The 19,589-nt window shown below is 35.5% G+C and overlaps 1 pseudogene; it reads left to right on the forward strand.

Annotated features, from left to right (window-relative positions):
- The first annotated feature begins 932 nt into the window (after positions 1-932).
- Positions 933-18,628, forward strand: LOC149191322 (asparagine synthetase [glutamine-hydrolyzing] 1-like; annotated as a pseudogene).
- The last annotated feature ends 961 nt before the right edge of the window (positions 18,629-19,589 follow it).

Here is a 19,589-nt window from a genome sequence, read left to right on the forward strand (position 1 = left end):
CTTACGCATCTTCTTATGAACTAATTTGTTTGAATTTGTACGAATCATGTTGAATGTGTGTGGTTGGATTAACTCATCACTTTAATTTATGGACTATTCTGCATTTTATCTTGTGATGTCATTTCGCTCGTGTGTTACTTTCACGATGCATAATATTATAGGCTTCCAAGGGGCGCACTTCCTTTTCCCTTCGTGTGTTGAAACCTTCATGCAACGCACTTAACTATCCGCGGGGTCACACAATTGCTCTCACCCAAAGATATCATACTTTCCTCTATGTGTTTCTGCGGTCAAGGGACAACATTACCATGCATTGTTGGGACTCCTACTCCAAACAGTGTGAGGTCTAGTTGGGACTTCATATCGGGGAGATCCCCTTAATGTTGGCGGGTCTAGCAGCATCAACAGATACCCATCTCTGTGTGTGAATTTGAGACTAAACGGAAGTTTTTATTTTAATGTATTGAACATTTTCTTGTGTTTGAGGTGATCGTAACATGATGGTATAGGTGTAATCAAGGATGTTATATACCACGTCGAAACATACGACGTGACAACTATCAGAGAGAGCATGCCCATGTTCTTAATGTCCCTTGAAATGAAGACTCTAGGAGTGAAGATTGTTCTTTCTAGAGAAGGATCAGATGAGATATTTGGGGCCTATTTGTGTTTCCGCAAGGCTCCTAACAAAGAAGAATTCCATTAGGAAAACTGTCGTAAGGTGGCTAACTAGCAACTCTATTTTCATGGATTGTAGATAATATAATCTTCTAATTTAGGGACTATTGATTTCATCATCTATTTGGGAGGCTACTTGGTCATTGTTCTTGCCAATGTTAAAGTTGGCCTTGTAATTGTGGTACTTTATAGACACAAGAATTTCTCAAATGATATCATAAATTAATTAAACCATTGAAATCCGGTATGTTTCAATGGACGAATATGATGATTATTATCTTGCAGATATCCATGTCATTGGTAATATTATTGATGCACATCATGAGGCCTCATACCATATCTATGGAAACATTTTAGATCATATATGTACCGAAGCATTGATCAATACCCTCATTCAACTAGAGTTCTGGGCATTCTCATATTGTGCATCGATTCTCCAAGTTTGTTCGCCAACTCTACTTATTTGAAGGACATGTTTGTCCATGGCTATGGGTTTTGATAGAAATCCATTTTAAATAAATAAATTAGTATTAAGCCAAAACCAGAACTTCAAAGGATAACTTTTTTTTAGTAAGAAAATAAAAATAACAATGGTTTCTAGTAGTGTTCTAAATTAAAATAAAAATAATAATGAATGATGGTAGTGAAATGAAATAGTATGTAAATTTATGAGAGGGATGTATTTAACACCCATAGAATTAGAACCAATAACCAATCTCAAGGAGTGTCTTAACAATACACCTATTCATCATCAATCCAAAATCCCATAGAGTTCATTTAAACAATTTTAATGTTTCATATTTTTTCAAATATTAAATACATTTATACATTCACAAATATATTTTAAATGACAAAAGTTGCATTCTCTTGAAAATTTACTTTTTAAAACAATGTATAATTTTTTTTATGTACAAATTCAAAGAAAATAAAAAACACCATAATTTATTAACAATTTAAAATAATTGTCACCTCATTGATAGTTATGATAATGGAAGTTGTGTATTAAAATACGCAAAAATAAATTTCTTTATTATCGGGTATGGTGTATATTAAAATAGGCAAAGATAGTTATTAATAAGGTAGGCATGTTTATTTTGGAAAAGGGACTTCCAAAATTTTAATTTTGTTATTAACAATTATGCGGCAAATGGTTGGGATTTAACCTCCATGAAAGATTCTAGAATATTCATAGTAGTATACGCAAATCAATGGTTGAGATTTATCTTCAAAGTATTAAGGCTCTTTTTACCTTTTTAATTAAATTGATTAATTAAAAAGAATGCAATATAAAAATGTGATATGGAGTGACTTATGATTTTTTAGACATGTGGTATGGATAAGCCATGGTATTGTAATAAAGTGAGATGTGAAATGATCTAATTGTTTGATGCTTATTAGTCCCTGCGAAGGTCGGGCTCAAGTTACTGTGGAATAAATGGCATTCATTTCACTTAGCTTTTCTATGTACATTTTGTGTTGAATTTGGTCTCAACTATTTCTAAAGTTAAAATTATCAAAATTTATCTCCAAGATTTGAATATTTTTACAATATTCTAAATTTCAAGAATTTATTTGGTTAAAGTTAACAAAACAAATAGGACTTTAATAAAGCAGGGCTGGCCTGAAATGCCCCTAACAGATGTTTCTCATGGGCAACAAACAATCAACAAAAGAAACTAGAAACTATTGAGTAATTTCTTATTTGGAAAACATTCATTTTGGATGATTATTAGTAATTATAAAAAGTAGGACTATAGTAATGAATTTGTTCTTAACCATTATTGATTTGCATTTCAATCATTTTCAATGGTGGGGACTAACATTGCCTTCAGCACTTAAGTGACCAAATGTTGGAGATGGAGGTAAGAAAGGTTAAAGTAGGTGATTTTCTATTAAGATTAAATATGTGGAAGATGGTACATCAATAAAACATGATCACCTCTTCTAATTTTATAATCATCTAACATTGTTCTGCAATCAAGAGCTAGACATTTAACATGTGAAATAGTGCCCTTGATGCCTTCACATTTTCTTTTGCATTTCTTTATGTAGTATTTGAAGACATTGGATTTCCTTTTCCAAAAAATGGTGGTAACAAGTATGAATTGTAGAAATGGCAATGTGTGCATACACAAGGAGGAAGCATCACAACAGTTTTTTTACACCAATGTTAGGAGCGACAAAGAGATCACTCAGAGATGGAGGAGACAAATGATGTGAAGGAGAGTGTAAAGGGAAAAGAAAATAAAGGGTTGGTGGAAGACAACATTGACTCTCCCTTCAACCTTATCCATGCAAAGGGATGGTCGAGTTGGCAAGATGATGTGTAATAAAGCCCGCCTTTGCTCTTTTACATGATGTGATTTGGTAGGAAGAATACCTCCCTTTGAAATCTTTCATATGTTACCCATCCAAGAGAGGTCATGGATCAGGATAAATGCAAAAATGCACTAGGTCATTTTCATTGGCGACGACTCGACATTTGTTTATCATGAGGCCCTAGTTGACCATTTCATCTCCAATGAAATCGTTTCCGTAAAGAACATTAAAGAAGGATACTTTATTCAAATTTCTTGATAAGAAATTAGGGTCATTGTGTAATGTGTGAAAGGATGGAGAGGAGGTTGCATTAATTCATTTCCATGTAATGATGACAAGCATAGAGTTCCCTAAAATAGACATTCCCTCATGAATTCAAGAATTGAGAAGAGGAAGACCCTGTCGGAGTGTCGAAACTTCTACTTTATTGTTTGAAACTATGTTCACCACCTATATATATATATATATATTTCATCGATGTTAATGATGACCCTTTCATACTCCTAGCATTACATAAACACATCTTGAAAGAGGAAAAAAATTAAAAATTTGGAAATGACCTTAAAAAAATCCATAGATAAATGGAATACGGGATACTAAAATAATATTCATTTTCAAAAAATAATATTTATAGATTATGTCTCACAAGTTTTTGTATACTATAAATACCCAAAACCTCTTATATATATGATTGGATTCCAACATCATTCAAGGTTAGAGTATCATTTGCATATATATATTTTTGGGCATTTAAGTGTATGAGTTTTTTTTTGAAAATGGTAAAATCTATATTAACTTAATTCGGAGTGAGTATAATGAATAGAATATTGGTTGTTATCCATCAATATTCACTAACCCATCATTTTTATTTAAGAAAATCATATCATTTAAAATGATTACTTTTTGTATGTATACAATTTTTTTTTCATTTAAAATGTAACTTGTCTTTTGAAAATGGAAAAGATCTATTGTAATTGAATTTTTAATTGGTAGTAAGCAAAATAATTATCAGTTACTATTCACAAATACCCACTAACTCATTATATTATATTATTTAAGAAAACCATATTATTTAAAATCATCACTTGGGAATTAATATGTATGTAAATTTTCATTCTTACCAAGTATTTCTATCACTTGGTAATTAATATGTATGTAAATTTTCATTCTTACCAAGTATTTCTATTAATATGTATGTAAATTTTCATTCTTACCAAGTATTTCTAATTTCGAGTTGTTTTACTTTCAAGAAAGACAAAATTTTAATAAATAAATAAATCCAATTTATTTTAAAACAAAATTAGCGAAGGAACAACTTTCCATATCGTCAACATTAAAATTATAATAATGAAATTAATCATTCTTTCAAATGAATTTTATGCCACCCCAGAGTTTTGTGTAACTTCCATCAATATCATGACTCCTAGTTGTTCTTTCTTGCCAATTCTAAGGAAGAAGTTGACATTTATTCTGGAGGGATGAGATATGCTATTATCAATTCCTTCTCTCTCCACAATAATAAATTTGGGTTTCTTTTTCCTTTCCTTCCTCGTTCTTTGGTTAGTTTATTTCGTTAGTATGTATGTGATGTTGCATGATCAAATGCAAAAAAAATCTTTGACTATTATTTCAAGAGTATAAGGAGCATTATTATTCAAATCCATGGAAGGTTGAACCTCTGCTAGTTGGGACTTGTATCCTATTAATTAAAATTTTACAGTATGAGACCTACTGTTGTGAGAATGCAATAATGGTTTCTCAATGAAAAAGTCTAAAATCGGGGTAGAGATGATTTCGGGGTAAAAAAGTGTTTGTTGAAAATTCCTAAATATTTTGAAAAGAAATTTTTTTTGTGATTTTAACTTAGTTCCTTTTAGTCAAATTTCTAAAATTAACAAATTGGTTGCAGATGCGTTTTCAAGGTCTGCAATGAATTTCAATGCAAGATGTAAAACAACATTCTCAATGATAATAATGGCCATTGTTGTAATGATAACTCTTATGTTTCTGAATTTTCTCTTCTATTACACTTCTACTAAGGTATTTTCATCCATAGTCATCTTGATCATGTTTGGCTTGATCGACATCCATAGTGCCTATAATCTATGGAATGTATTGAACAACTATTGCAAGAATTGTTTGGTTTGCATCGAAGATGAAATCTTTGCATGATGATTATGAACATTTTGAGACTTTTCCCCCTGGGCATATATACTCTAGCAAACAAGGTAAATAAAGGTTACTTCTTAACACTGAAGTTATGTGAGTTAGTCATTTGAGTTCTGCAACGAATATAATAAAGTTTGTTTCAAACTCTTTTGTTGTTAATTGATTGTATTAGGAGATGGTATAGCCCGCCTTAGTATTCAGAAAATCTTATACCGTCCACTCCATATGGCCCTTTGGTTTTAAGAAGAGAATTCGAGAAAGTATAGTCATTTTCATCCTCGTGCTGCTTTCTCATATCAATTCTAACCTTGGTGTGGTCGCATAAAAAAAATATAGCACAATTTTTATCCATGTGAAAATAGTGATATGATATGTTTGAATGATTCGGGTAGTCATAAAATAGTTGATGACCGATGTTCCATTTGGAGTAAGCTTATCAGGAGGGCTTGATACATCCTTAGTTATGGTTGTTGCAGCTCACCATTTGGCTGCTACCAATGCTGCAAAACAGTGGGGAGAGAAGCTACACTATTTCTGTGTTAGATTACAGGGATCTTCATTAACCAACTTTGGGTGAACCCTTGTTTGGAAAACGGATATGTGTTGAAGCAACTCAGATGATCATTGACACTTAGTCCCTTATTAATATATTGAAAGATCATGAGTGTATATTTTTACACAAGTATATCAAATAGGACAAAAATCCATGAAGAGGAATCATCTCATGTTAATATAATCACCATTGGAATAGTTGAAACAAACCTCTTTTATACTTTGTTTCTTTGTGTCTGAGTAGGGTTCTCTAGATTTAATGTTTGCAAAAGAGGTAGCAAAGTATCTTGGTAATTTTCATCATGAATTCCATTTCGTTGTGTAGGTATTTGCTTGGACATTGTTGTAGCGGCTACAACCACCCTCCAAAATTTTGCATATGCTTCAATTTCGGAGCCTTTATTCTTAACTACAACAACTCATCTCGCACTAATCCAGGTATTTTTGCTTCAATTGAGACTTATTATTTTCATTTTATCTTGTGTTTTCTTGATTAGTTGATTTTCTAACTCACAAGTTGATCTCCTAATTTGGTCCCACAACAGTTCTGGGTTTACCCCAAGAAACTATGCAATCCTTTAGGGCAACCAACCTTACTGGCGGGAATTACACAGTCTTGACTACTAGTGATACTTGAGCTCAAAAAATGCATAGTCAAGAGGAGGCAGCCCAACACTGAGCCCAGAAATTGTGCAACCCTCACTGAGCTCAGAAACTGTGTAGTGAACTGAGTAGAAAATTTGTTGAGTTCCTAGAACTGTGTTGTCTTTCCCGGTAGTGTGCGTGACAAGCTTCCCTGAAAAAGCAAAAAACAAAAAGCATCCCTAAAAATAGTGATCTATTTTTAGTGTCCTGAAGGAGGCACTTCTGCCAAGTGTCGCTTTTTCTTGATTTTAAGCATGCATGTCATAAACCCTAATTTGTCCAAATCTATTTAATTGAAACTACTAAAGCTCATTTGTAGAGTCGATCTTGGATCTATAGCAATCCTGAGGAGATCAAAGAACCCTCGGTGTGATCGTCATCGCTTTTCCGGGTGAGTTTTTCTTTTGTCGTCTTTTGCCACTTTTTCTATTTCTTTTGTTGTTTGGCTTGTGTGATTGTTTTGCACTTGTTTCTCTGCATGGTTTCTGTTGTTTTAACTTGTAGAAGTGTTGTTTCAAGTTATAGATTTCCTTTCCTAAGTGTCGCATGAGTTTTCCTATTTTTGCACCAACAGTCATCGTTGCAGAAACTCTCCTCAGATACTTCATTTTCCTTTTGTTTAATCAATTGTTGCACTTGATTCACATTCATGAATCTACACTTAGTCAAATTTTCACTCAACTTCACACTATCTCTCAAATCTTCTTGTTTTCACACTTCCCTTGGGCAGATCTGGGTTTCCCTTGCCTTGATATCACTTTGAAAAGCTTGCACTGCGCAATCTGGAGGCTCAAGCCACAATATTGGCCTTTGGAATTGCGCAAAGTGTAGCTTAAGCTGGCTCCAACTACAGACTACGCAGTTCTAGGAGCCAACATCCTAGCTCAACAAATGAGACTGTGCAATGCGCAGTCACTCCCAGGCCTTTTCTCAAGATGAACTGTGCATTGTGTAGTTCAATTCATCAGGATTCCACCTTGACTGCTAGGATTTCATAGTGCGTAGTTCCCACAACCATCCTTTCACCCCTGTTAATAAAAAATGTGCAATCCCTCACATCTAGTACCTGGCTTGCTACTTGAACTTTCCTTGAAGTTGTTTTGGTTTTAAACTAACATCTTCTCTCCATGAGTGTCCTCTTTGTCCCACGGGTATAACAGTTGTTGAGAATCTCACTAACAGTCACTGTTAACATGGCGTCAAAGAGAGTTGCATCAAAGGAAACCACTGAGATCGGTATTTGGGAAGCAATTGAGTATAAATTAGTTGATTTACTAGTATATGTTGATACTCAGTTGTTTATTGAGAAGGGAACAACACTGACATGGCAACAGATCAAAGATACTTTTGCAAAGGACTTTGATGCAAATTTGGAGGACCGACAGGTCTATCTTAGTATCGGACAGTTAGGGTTATACAAGGTTGCATGCAGTACCCTGCCTTCACATGTGCATACATCATCAGCTCGATTGTCTCATATACAAATGAACAGACTATGACATTGAGCAGTACCAACAGGCATAAGATTGCCACCTTTATGGAAGAATACTTTCAGCAGATGTATCATTTTCCCGAGTGGGTGAAGCACATGGACTCACTCTTCTATGCCACCCACAACTATGTGAACACAAGAGACATTTTCAAGCGTTAGGTGAAAGATCCATTGAAGTTTAAACGGACACCGACCCATGTGTACAAGACAAAGTACCTTAGGAAGGCTTACCAGTTCTTGATCATCTTTGCTTGCAGAATATATGGTAAAGAGAGCACATAAACCTTTCTTGAATGGTGGACAATCTTATTGGACCAGTTGGTAAGTGATGGGAGGCCATTGAATTGGTCAAATATGTTGGCTCAATAATTCAAGTCCCATGTAGCACAACCTCAGAATCTGCCCAAGGATAAGAGAGAAAGGTTTTATATGTCTACATACTTACTAGATGCAATCTGTGCACAACAACAGTTCCCTGGCATGAACTGGATATGGACACCACGAGATACTATCGTGAACATCTATTGCAAGTTTCTTTCCAACTACAATTATCGAGGAGTGATGGCAAGTCTAATTGACCACTTTATCATCCCATTATACAAGCTTATATTTGAAGAAGATCCACCTTGCATGTCCCGAGAAGTAATGGAGACGATACTAGACATTGCAAATTGGTATGCCTCACCAGGTGGCATCTTCATCAGAGTGTTTGGTGGAGATAAGCCTCCGCATGTCTTACCAAGCTATGCCACTGACAAGTTGATAACTCAACAAGTATCTTACCACCTCGCTACAGGGTTGTCAACAACACTCCATAGGAACAAGAAAGCACCATGGCCCACACTTCCTTTGCGAATCAGATTATATGAGATTAAGAACCTCAAAGATGCAAATGTCGAGGCTAATGATATAGTGAAGTTCGAGTTCGGCACCAAGGACTTTAATCCGTATGATCCCCATAGTATTTTCAAGGATCACTATACAAGAGTCTAATTTATGTGGGTCAATGGGGCATTTCATTGGCCAGAGGAGGATCCTTGGAGGTATTGCCATAATTCCTCTAGACTCAATGATTCAGTAAGTATAGAAAGGACTTTGAAGACTATGCCATAAACAACAACAACTCCGGAAGAAACAACAACAGAAGGCAGCAATCCTATACAGGACAACGATTCATTTTGGATGATTATTAGTAATTATAAAAAGTAGGGCTATAGTAATGAATTTGTTCTTAACCATTATTGATTTGCATTTCAATCATTTTCAATGGTGGGGACTAACATTGCCTTCAGCACTTAAGTGACCAAATGTTGGAGATGGAGGTAAGAAAGGTTAAAGCAGGTGATTTTCTATTAATATTAAATATGTGGAAGATGGTACATCAATAAAACATGTTCACCTCTTTGAATTTTATAATCATCTAACATTGTTCGGCAATAAAGAGCTAGACATTTAACATGTGAAATAGTGCCCTTGATGCCTTCACATTTTCTTTTGCATTTCTTTATGTAGTATTTGAAGACATTGGATTTCATTTTCCAAACAATGGTGGTAACAAGTATGAATTGTAGAAATGACAATGTGTGCATACACAAGGAGGAAGCATCACAACAGTTTTTTTACACCAAAGTTAGGAGCGACAAAGAGATCACTCAGAGATGGAGGAGACAAATGATGTGAAGGAGAGTGTAAATGGAAAAGAAAATAAGGGGTTGGTGGAAGACAACATTGACTCTCCCTTCAACCTTATCCATGCAAAGGGATGGTCGAGTTGGCAAGATGATGTTTAATAAAGCCCGCCTTTGCTCTTTTACATGATGTGATTTGGTAGGAAGAATTCCTCCCTTTGAAACCTTTCATATGTTACCCATCCAAGAGAGGTCATGGATCAGGATAAATGCAAAAATGCACTAGGTCATTTTCATTGGCGACGACTCGACATTTGTTTATCATGAGGCCCTAGTTGACCATTTCATCTCCAATGAAATCGTTTCTGTAAAGAACATTAAAGAAGGATACTTTATTCAAATTTCTTGATAAGCAATTAGGGTCATTGTGTAATGTGTGAAAGGATGGAGAAGAGGTTGCATTAATTCATTTCCATGCAATGATGACAAGCATAGAGTTCCCTAAAATAGACATTCCCTCATGGATTCAAGAATTTAGAAGAGTAAGACCCTGTCGGAGTATCGAAACTTCTACTTTATTGTTTGAAACTATGTTCACCACCTATATATATATATATATATATATATATATATATTTCATCGACGTTAATGATGACCCTTTCATATATATAAATATATATATATATATATATATATATATATAGATATATATATATATATATATATATATTTCATCGACGTTAATGATGACCCTTTCATACTCCTAGCATTACATAAACACATTTTGAAAGAGGAAAAAAATTAAAAATTTGGAAATGACCTTAAAAAAATCCATAGATAAATGGAATACGGGACACTAAAATAATATTCATTTTCAAAAAATAATATTTATAGATTATGTCTCACAAGTTTTTGCATATTATAAATACCCAAAACCTCTTATATATATGATTGGATTCTAACATCATTCAAGGTTAGAGTATCATTTGCATATATATATTTTTGGGCATTTAAGTGTATGAGTTTTTTTTTAAATGGTATAATCTATGTTAACTTAATTCTTAATTGGGAGTGAGTATAATGAATAAAATATTGGTTGTTATCCATCAATATTCACTAACCCATCATTTTTATTTAAGAAAATCATACTATTTAAAATGATTACTTTTTGTATGTATACATTTTTTTTTCATTTAAAATGTAACTTTTCTTTTGAAAATGGAAAAGATCTATTCTAATTGAATTTCTAATTGGTAGTAAGCAAAATAACTATTAGTTACTATTCACAAATACCCACTAACTCATTATATTATATTATTTAAGAAAACCATATTATTTAAAATCATCACTTGGGAATTAATATGTATGTAAATTTTCATTCTTACCAAGTATTTCTATCACTTGGTAATTAATATGTATGTAAATTTTCATTCTTACCAAGTATTTCTAATAATATGTATGTAAATTTTCATTCTTACCAAGTATTTCTAATTTCGAGTTGTTTTACTTTCAAGAAAGACAAATTTTTAATAAATAAATAAATAAATAAAAATCCAATTTATTTTAAAACAAAATTAGCGAAGGAACAACTTTCCATATCGTCAACATTAAAATTATAATAATGAAATTAATCATTCTTTCAAATGAATTTTATGCCACCCCAGAGTTTTGTGTAACTTCCATCAATATCATGACTCCTAGTCGTTCTTTCTTGCCAATTCTAAGGAAGAAGTTGACATTTATTCTGGAGGGATGAGATATGCTATTATCAATTCCTTCCCTCTCCACAATAATAAATTTGGGTTTCTTTTTCCTTTCCTTCCTCGTTCTTTGGTTAGCTTATTTCATTAGTATGTATGTGATGTTGCATGATCAAATGCAAAAAAAATCTTTGAAAATTATTTCAAGAGTATAAGGAGCATTATTATTCAAATCCATGGAAGGTTGAACCTCTGCTGGTTGGGACTTGTATCCTATTAACGAAAATTTTACAGTATGAGACCTACTGTTGTGAGAATGCAATAATGGTTTCTCAATGAAAAAGTCTAAAATCGAGGTAGAGATGATTTCGGGGTAAAAAAGTGTTGGTTGAAAATTCCTAAATATTTTGAAAAGAATTTTTTTTTGTGATTTTAACTTAGTTCCTTTTAGTCAAATTTCTAAAATTAACAAATTGGTTGCAGATGCATTTTCAAGGTCTGCATTGAATTTCAATGCAAGATGTAAAACAACATTCTCAACGATAATAATGGCCATTGTCGTAATGATAACTCTTATGTTTCTGAATTTTCTCTTCTGTTACACTTCTACTAAGATATTTTCATCCATAGTCATCTTGACCATGTTTGGCTTGATCGACATCCATAGTGCCTATAATCTATGGAATGTGTTGAACAACTATTGCAAGAATTGTTTGGTTTGCATCGAAGATGAAATCTTTGCATGATGATTATGAACGTTTTGAGACTTTTCCCCCTGGGCATATATACTCTAGAAAACAAGGTAAATAAAGGTTACTTCTTAACACTGAAGTTATGTGAGTTAGTCATTTGAGTTCTGCAACGAATATAATAAAGTTTGTTTCAAACTCTTTTGTTGTTAATTGATTGTATTAGGAGATGGTATAGCCCACCTTGGTATTCAGAAAATCTTATACCGTCCAACCATATGGCCCTTTGGTTTTAAGAAGAGAATTCGAGAAGGTATAGTCATTTTCATCCTCGTGCTGCTTTCTCATATCAATTCTAACCTTGGTGTGGTCGCATAAAAAAAATATAGCACAATTTTTATCCATGTGAAAATAGTGATATGATATGTTTGAATGATTCGGGTAGTCATAAAATAGTTGATGACCGATGTTCCATTTGGAGTAAGCTTATCAGGAGGGCTTGATACATCCTTAGTTATGGTTGTTGCAGCTCACCATTTGGCTGCTACCAATGCTGCAAAACAGTGGGGAGAGAAACTACACTATTTCTGTGTTAGATTACAGGGCTCTTCATTAACCAACTTTGGGTGAACCCTTGTTTGGAAAACGGATATGTGTTGAAGCAACTCAGATGATCATTGACACTTAGTCCCTTATTAATATATTGAAAGATCATGAGTGTATAATTTTACACAAGTATATCAAATAGGAAAAAAATCCATGAAGAGGAATCATCTCATGTTAATATAATCACCATTGGAATAGTTGAAACAAACCTCTTTTATACTTTGTTTCTTTGTGTCTGAGTAGGGTTCTCTAGATTTAATGTTTGCAAAAGAGGTAGCAGAGTATCTTCGTAATTTTCATCATGAATTCCATTTCGTTGTGTAGGTATTTGCTTGGACATTGTTATAGCGGCTACAACCACCCTCCAAAATTTTGCATATGCTTCGATTTTGGAGCCTTTATTCTTAACTACAACAACTCATCTCGCACTAATCCAGGTATTTGTGCTTCAATTGAGACTTATTATTTTCATTTTATCTTGTATTTTCTTGCTTAGTTGATTTTCTAACTCACAAGTTGATCTCCTAATTTGGTCCCACAACAGTTCTGGGTTTGCCCCAAGAAACTATGCAATCCTTTAGGGCAACCAACCTTGCTGATGGGAATTGCACAGTCCTGACTGCTAGTGATACTTGAGCTCAAAAAATGCGTAGTCAAGAGGAGGCAGCCCAGCACTGAGCCCAAAAATTGTGCAACCCTCACTGAGCTCAGAAACTGTGTAGTGAACTGAGTCGAAAATTTGCCGAGTTCCTAGAACTGTGTTGTCTTTCCCGGTAGTGTGCATGACACGTTTCCCCGAAAAGCAAAAAAACAAAAAGCATCCCTAAAAATAGGGATCTATTTTTAGTATCTTGAAGGTGACACTTCCGCTAAGTGTCACTTTTTATTTTTATTTTAAGCATGCATGTCATAAACCCTAATTTGTCCAAATCTATTTAATTGACACTACAAAAGCTCATTTGTACATTCGATCTTGGATCTCTAGCAATCCTGAGGAGATCAAAGAACCTTCGGTGTGATCGTCATAGCTTTTCCGGGTGAGTTTTTCTTTTGTCGTCTTTTGCCACTTTTTCTATTTCTTTTGTTGTTTGGCTTGTGTGGTTGTTGTTTCACTTGTTTCTCTGCACGGTTGCTTCTTTTTTAACTTGTAGAAGTGTTGTTTCAAGTTATAGATTTCCTTTCCCAAGTGTCGCATGAGTTTTCCTATTTTTGCACCAACAGTGGTAATTGCAGAAACTCTCCTCAGATACTTCATTTTCCTTTTGTTTAATCAATTGTTGCACTTGATTCACATTCATGAATCTACACTTAGTCAAATTTTCACTCAACTTGACACTATCTCTCAGATCTTCTTGTTTTCACACTTCCCTTGGGCAGATCTGGGTTTCCCTTGCCTCGATATCATTTTGCACAGCTTGCACTGCGCAATCTGGAGGCTCAAGCCACAATATTGGCCTTTGGAATTACGCAGAGTATAGCCTAAGCTAGCTCCAACTGTAGACTACGCAATTCCAAGAGCCAACCTCCTAGCTCGGCAAATGAGACTGTGCAATGTGCAGTCTCTCCCAGGCCTTTTCTCAAGATGAACTACGCATTATGTAGTTCCAATCATTAGGATTCCACCTTGAATGCTAGGATTTCATATTGCGTAGTTCCCACATTCATCCTTTCACCCCTGTTAATAAAAAATGCGCAATCCCTCACATATAGTACTTGGCTTGCTGCTTGAACTTTCCTTGAAGTTGTTTTGGTTTTAAACTAACATCTTCTCTCCATGAGTGTCCTCTTTGTCCCACGGGTATAACAGTTGTTGAGCATCTCACTAACAGTCACTGTTAACATGGCATCAAAGAGAGTTGCATCAAAGGAAACCACTGAGATCAATATTTGGGAAGCAATTGAGTAGAAATTAGTTGATTTACTAGTATATGTTGATATTCAGTTGTTTATTGAGAAGGGAACAACACTGACATGGCAACAGATCAAAGATACTTTTGCAAAGGGCTTTGATGCAAATTTGGAGGACCGACAGGTCTATCTTAGTATCTGACAGTTAGGGTTATACAAGGTTGTATGCAGGTACCCTGCCTTCGTGTGTGCGTACATCATCAACTTAATTGTCTCATATACGAATGAACAAACTATGACATTGAGCGGTACCAATGGGCATAAGATTGCCACCTTCAGGGAAGAATACTTTCAACAGATGTATCATTTTCCCGAGCGGGTGAAGCACATGGACTCACTCTTCTATGCCACCCACAACTATCTGAACACAAGAGACATTTTCAAGCATTGGGTGAAAGAGCCATTGAGGTTTAAACGGACACCCACCCATGTGTACAAGAAAAGTCCCTTAGGAAGGCTTACTAGTTCTTGATCATCTTTGCTTGCAGAATATATGGTAAAGAGAGCACATAAACCTTTCTTGAAGGGTGGACAGTCTTATTGGACCAGTTGGTAAGTGATGGGAGGCCATTCAACTGGTCAAATATGTTGGTTCAATAATTGAAGTCCCATGTATCACAACCTCAGAATCTTCCCAAGGATGAGAGAGAAAGGTTTTATATGTCTGCATACTTACTAGATGCAATCTGTGCACAACAACAGTTCCCTGGCATGAACTAGATATGGACACCACGAGATACTATCTTGAACATCTATTGCAAGTTTCTTTCCAACTACAGTTATCGAGGAGTGATGGCAAGTCTAATTGACCACTTTATCATCCCATTATATAGGCTTATATTTGAAGAAGATCCACCTTGCATGTCCCGAGAAGTAATGGAGATGATACTAGACATTGCAAATTGGTATGCCTCACCAGGTGGCATCTTCATCAGAGTGTTTGGTGGAGATAAGCCTTCGCATGTCTTACCAAGCTATGCCACTGACAAGTTGATAATTCAACAAGTATCTTACCACCTCGCTACAGGGTTGTCAACAACACTCCATAGGAACAAGAAAGCACCATGGCCCACACTTCCTTTGCGAATCAGATTATACGAGATTAAGAACCTCAAAGATGCAAATGTCGAGGCTAAGGATATAGTGAAGTTCGAGTTCGGCACCAAGGACTTTAATCCATATGATCCCCATAGTATTTTCAAGGACCACTATACAAGAGTCTAATTTATGTGGGTCAATGGGGCATTTCATTGGCCAGAGGAGGATCCTTGGAGGCATTGCCATAATTCCTCTAGACTCAATGATTCGGTAAGTATAGAAAGGACTTTGAAGACTATGCCATAAACAACAACAACTCCGGAAGAAACAACAACAGAAGGCAGCAATCCTATACAGGACAACGAAAAGAGGAAGATTGATGACACTCAAGAGGGAGAGAAAAGTTGCAAAATGATGGCAGATCCCATTGTCGCAAAGGCATCTTTAGCAGCAGAAGCAAAGAGGGAGAAAAGGATGAAGAGTGCAGAGCAGAGGAAGAGAGAAAAGCAAAGGTTTTAGGAAGCAGAACTGAAGCTATAGGAGACAAAGAAGAAGCTGAAGGACGAATAGGAGTTGAGGAGGAGAGAACAAGAAGAGAAGCAGAATCAAGAAGAAGAACAAGGCAAGGCGTAATGTCGGAGGAAACAATGTCGATACAGGTTGAAGAGCCAAAACAATCAGCAGTTGAGGGGGAAGGTGAACAGATGTAGGATCGGGAGCTTTCTCAGCATATTGAGCAATTGATCCAAGTGATAGACATGGAGATGGGATAGGAGTCGTAGCATGAAGATGTTGACCTGATGCCGAGACCACCACAGGTCATCCCTCAGTATCCACCACCTCTAGTAACAGAGCCAACACTGAGCGAGCAAGGAGATGTTGTTCTCCTTTATGATTATCTCGTCATGGATGTGTACAATCTATTATTCGATGAGTTCCAAAAGAGGATGGTACAGGCGTGGAGGAATCACTTTCCGGATGATCACACATCACCTACATTCATCAAAGAAAGCGTGATAGTGTCGAACACCAGGAAGCATCCAACTGCCATTGTCGAAGCCAGCTTAGCCTATGCAGCAACAACAAGCTCAAATGTTCAGTATCTGACAGCCGAGAATGAGAAACTGGAAAAGAACTTGCAGGCTACCAAGAAAGAGGCAGAACAACTCCGAACAATAGCGCATAATGAAGTTTCCGCATTAGGGAGATGAGGACAACAATACTTGCTGAAGTATCAACACTTGGAGAAACCATGCAGAAGCTCTATGATGGATTTGTCACCATGCATAAAGAATTTGTTGGTGTGTTGTCCTACAACAGCGGAGCAAAGAGTTTATTAAAACTCTAAAAAACATACATGCTACCATTGCCTATGTACAAGAGTGAATAATGCGGTACAAAGGGGCCGCACTTGACTTAGTGAAGAAGATGAAGCCACAGACAAAGCTATAGAAAGAAAAGGTTGGAATGTTGATTCGGAACAACGAGAAGCTCACCTCATTCATCAGCAGCATACAAGCATCATATGTGTGGTTGTGTAGTAGTTTGGATGTCTTGGTGAGAACACACCATATCCCATCAATCGATTCCCTCACCGATGCTAAACCTAATAACCACGCCTGGCAGGAGGTCGAAAAGTACTTGGAGCAGTTAAGATAAGAAGCCACCAGGGAATACTTGGAGCTGAACACACACAACATGTAGAAGTTCATTGGTGGTCCTACCAAGGTCAAGACAATGCTTCTCATGATTCAAAACAAGTTGGATATAGGTTCCAAGATGGTGTACCTAGATGCCATGGAGGTTAGAGTCTAATTCTAGAAAGACACAGTTAAGCAATTTGGGGACACCATCACACAGTACCAAGCTTGGCACAAATATGTGATCGAGAAGTAGCAAGTGGAGTTTGTTGAGATGGACTTCCCCCAAACTTCAAAATCATAGTGTTGTGCCTTGTTAGGCTATCTCTACCATATTTTGTCTTATATGGGTACGAGTGGAAAATGTAATATTGTTTGTAATTATGTTGTATGTGAAATTCCAAGTGTGGATATTGGAATATAAAAAATCACCTTGTAATGTAATGTGTCATTTAGTGAAGAAGTTGAAGAGTCACGAGGGTAGTCCAAAGGTCAAAAAGGGGAGTTGAAGAGTCACCCCCTCTTGTTATAAATAGAACCTCATAACTCATGTACCTGGCTTTTGGGAGCCAAACTTTTGGCTAGGCTTAGGCTTAGGAAGAGCTTAGGAGTATTGTGAAGAGCCTTGGCTTCTTCATAGCATAGAGCGAGTATACTTCTTTGGAGGAGCAGGTGTTGTTGACTATAATGTTCCATTATTGGGGCTAGTGGTTGTCAATGGTGTATGTATGGATGGAACTTTCACTTATAATAATAAAATCAAATCCAACACGCTTTCATGCATATGTTGTCAATATAGTAGGACTATTCTTGTTGTATTGTAAATGTATGTTATTTAACTTACACATCTTCTTATGAACTAATTTGTTTGAATTTGTACGAATCATGTTGAATCTGTGTTGTTGGATTAACTCATCACTTTAATTTATGGATTGTTCTGCATTTTAGCTTGTGATGTCATTTCGCTCGTGTGTTACTTTCACGATGCATACTATTACAAGCTTCCAAGGGGTGCGCTTCCTTTTCCCTTCGTGTGTTGGAACCTTCATGCATCGCACTTAACTATCCGCGGGGTCACACACTTGCTCTCACCCAAAGTTTTCCTCTATGCATTTCCGCAGTCAAGGCACAACATTACCACGCACTGTTGGGACTCCTACTCCAAACGGTGTGAGGTCTAGTTGGGACTTCATATCGGGGAGATCCCCTTAATGTTGGCGGGTCCAGTACCGTCAACAGATACCCATCTGTGTGTGTGAATTTGAGACTAACTGGAAGTTTTTCTTTTAATGTATTGAACATTTTCTTGTGTTTGAGGTGATTGTAACATGATGGTATAGATGTAATCAAGGATGTTATATACCACGTCGAAACATATGACGTGACAACTATCAGAGAGAGCATGCCCATGTTCTTAATGTCCTGTAAAATCAAGTCTCTAGGAGTGAAGATTGTTCTTTCTAGAGAAGGATCAGATGAGATATTTGAGGCCTATTTGTGTTTCCGCAAGGCTCCTAACAAAGAAGAATTCCATTAGGAAACCTGTCGTAAGGTGACTAACTAGCAGCTCTATTTTCATGGATTGTAGATCATATAATCTTCTGATTTAGGGACTATCGATTTCATCATCTGTTTGGGAGGCTACTTGGTCATTGTTCTTTCCAATGTTAAAGTTGGCCTTGTAATTGTGGTACTTTATAGACACTAGAATTTCTTGAATGATATCAAAAATTAATTAAACCATTGAAATCCAGTAATGTTTCAATGGACGAATATGATGATTATTATCTTGCAGATATCCATGTCATTGGTACAATTATTGATGCACATCATGAGGCCTCATACCATATCTATGGAAACATTCTAGATCATATATATACCGAAGCATTGATCAATACCCTCATTCAACTAGAGTTCTGGGCATTCTCACATTATGCATCGATTCTCCAAGTTTGTTCGCCAACTCTACTTATTTGAAGGACATGTTTGTCCATGGTTATGGGTTTTGATAGAAATCCATTTTAAATAAATAAATTAGTATTAAGCCAAAACCATAACTTCAAAGGAGAACATTTTTTTAGTAAGCAAATAAAAATAACAATGGTTGCTAGTAGTGTTCTAAATTAAAATAAAAATAATAATGAATGATGGTATTGAAACGAAATAGTATGTAAATTTATGAGAGAGATGTATTTAACACCCATACAATTAGAACCATTAACCAATCTCAGGAGTGTCTTAACAATACACCTATTCATCATCAATCCAAAATCCCATAGAGTTCATTTAAACAATTTTAATGTTTCATATTTTTTCAAATATTAAATACATTTATACATTCACAAATATATTTTAAATGACAAAAGTTACAATCTCTTGAAAATTTACTTTTTAAAACAATGTATAATTTTTTTATGTACAAATTCAAAGAAAATAAAAAACACCATAATTTATTAACAATTTAAAATAATTGTCACCTCATTGATAGTAATGATAATGGAAGTTGTGTATTAAAATATGCAAAA

Source organism: Pinus tabuliformis, chromosome 2_2, assembly GCF_031772625.1.
Source record: "Pinus tabuliformis cultivar Carrire ecotype Pingquan chromosome 2_2, CPIR1, whole genome shotgun sequence".
NCBI classification, from domain to species: Eukaryota; Viridiplantae; Streptophyta; class Pinopsida; order Pinales; family Pinaceae; genus Pinus; species Pinus tabuliformis.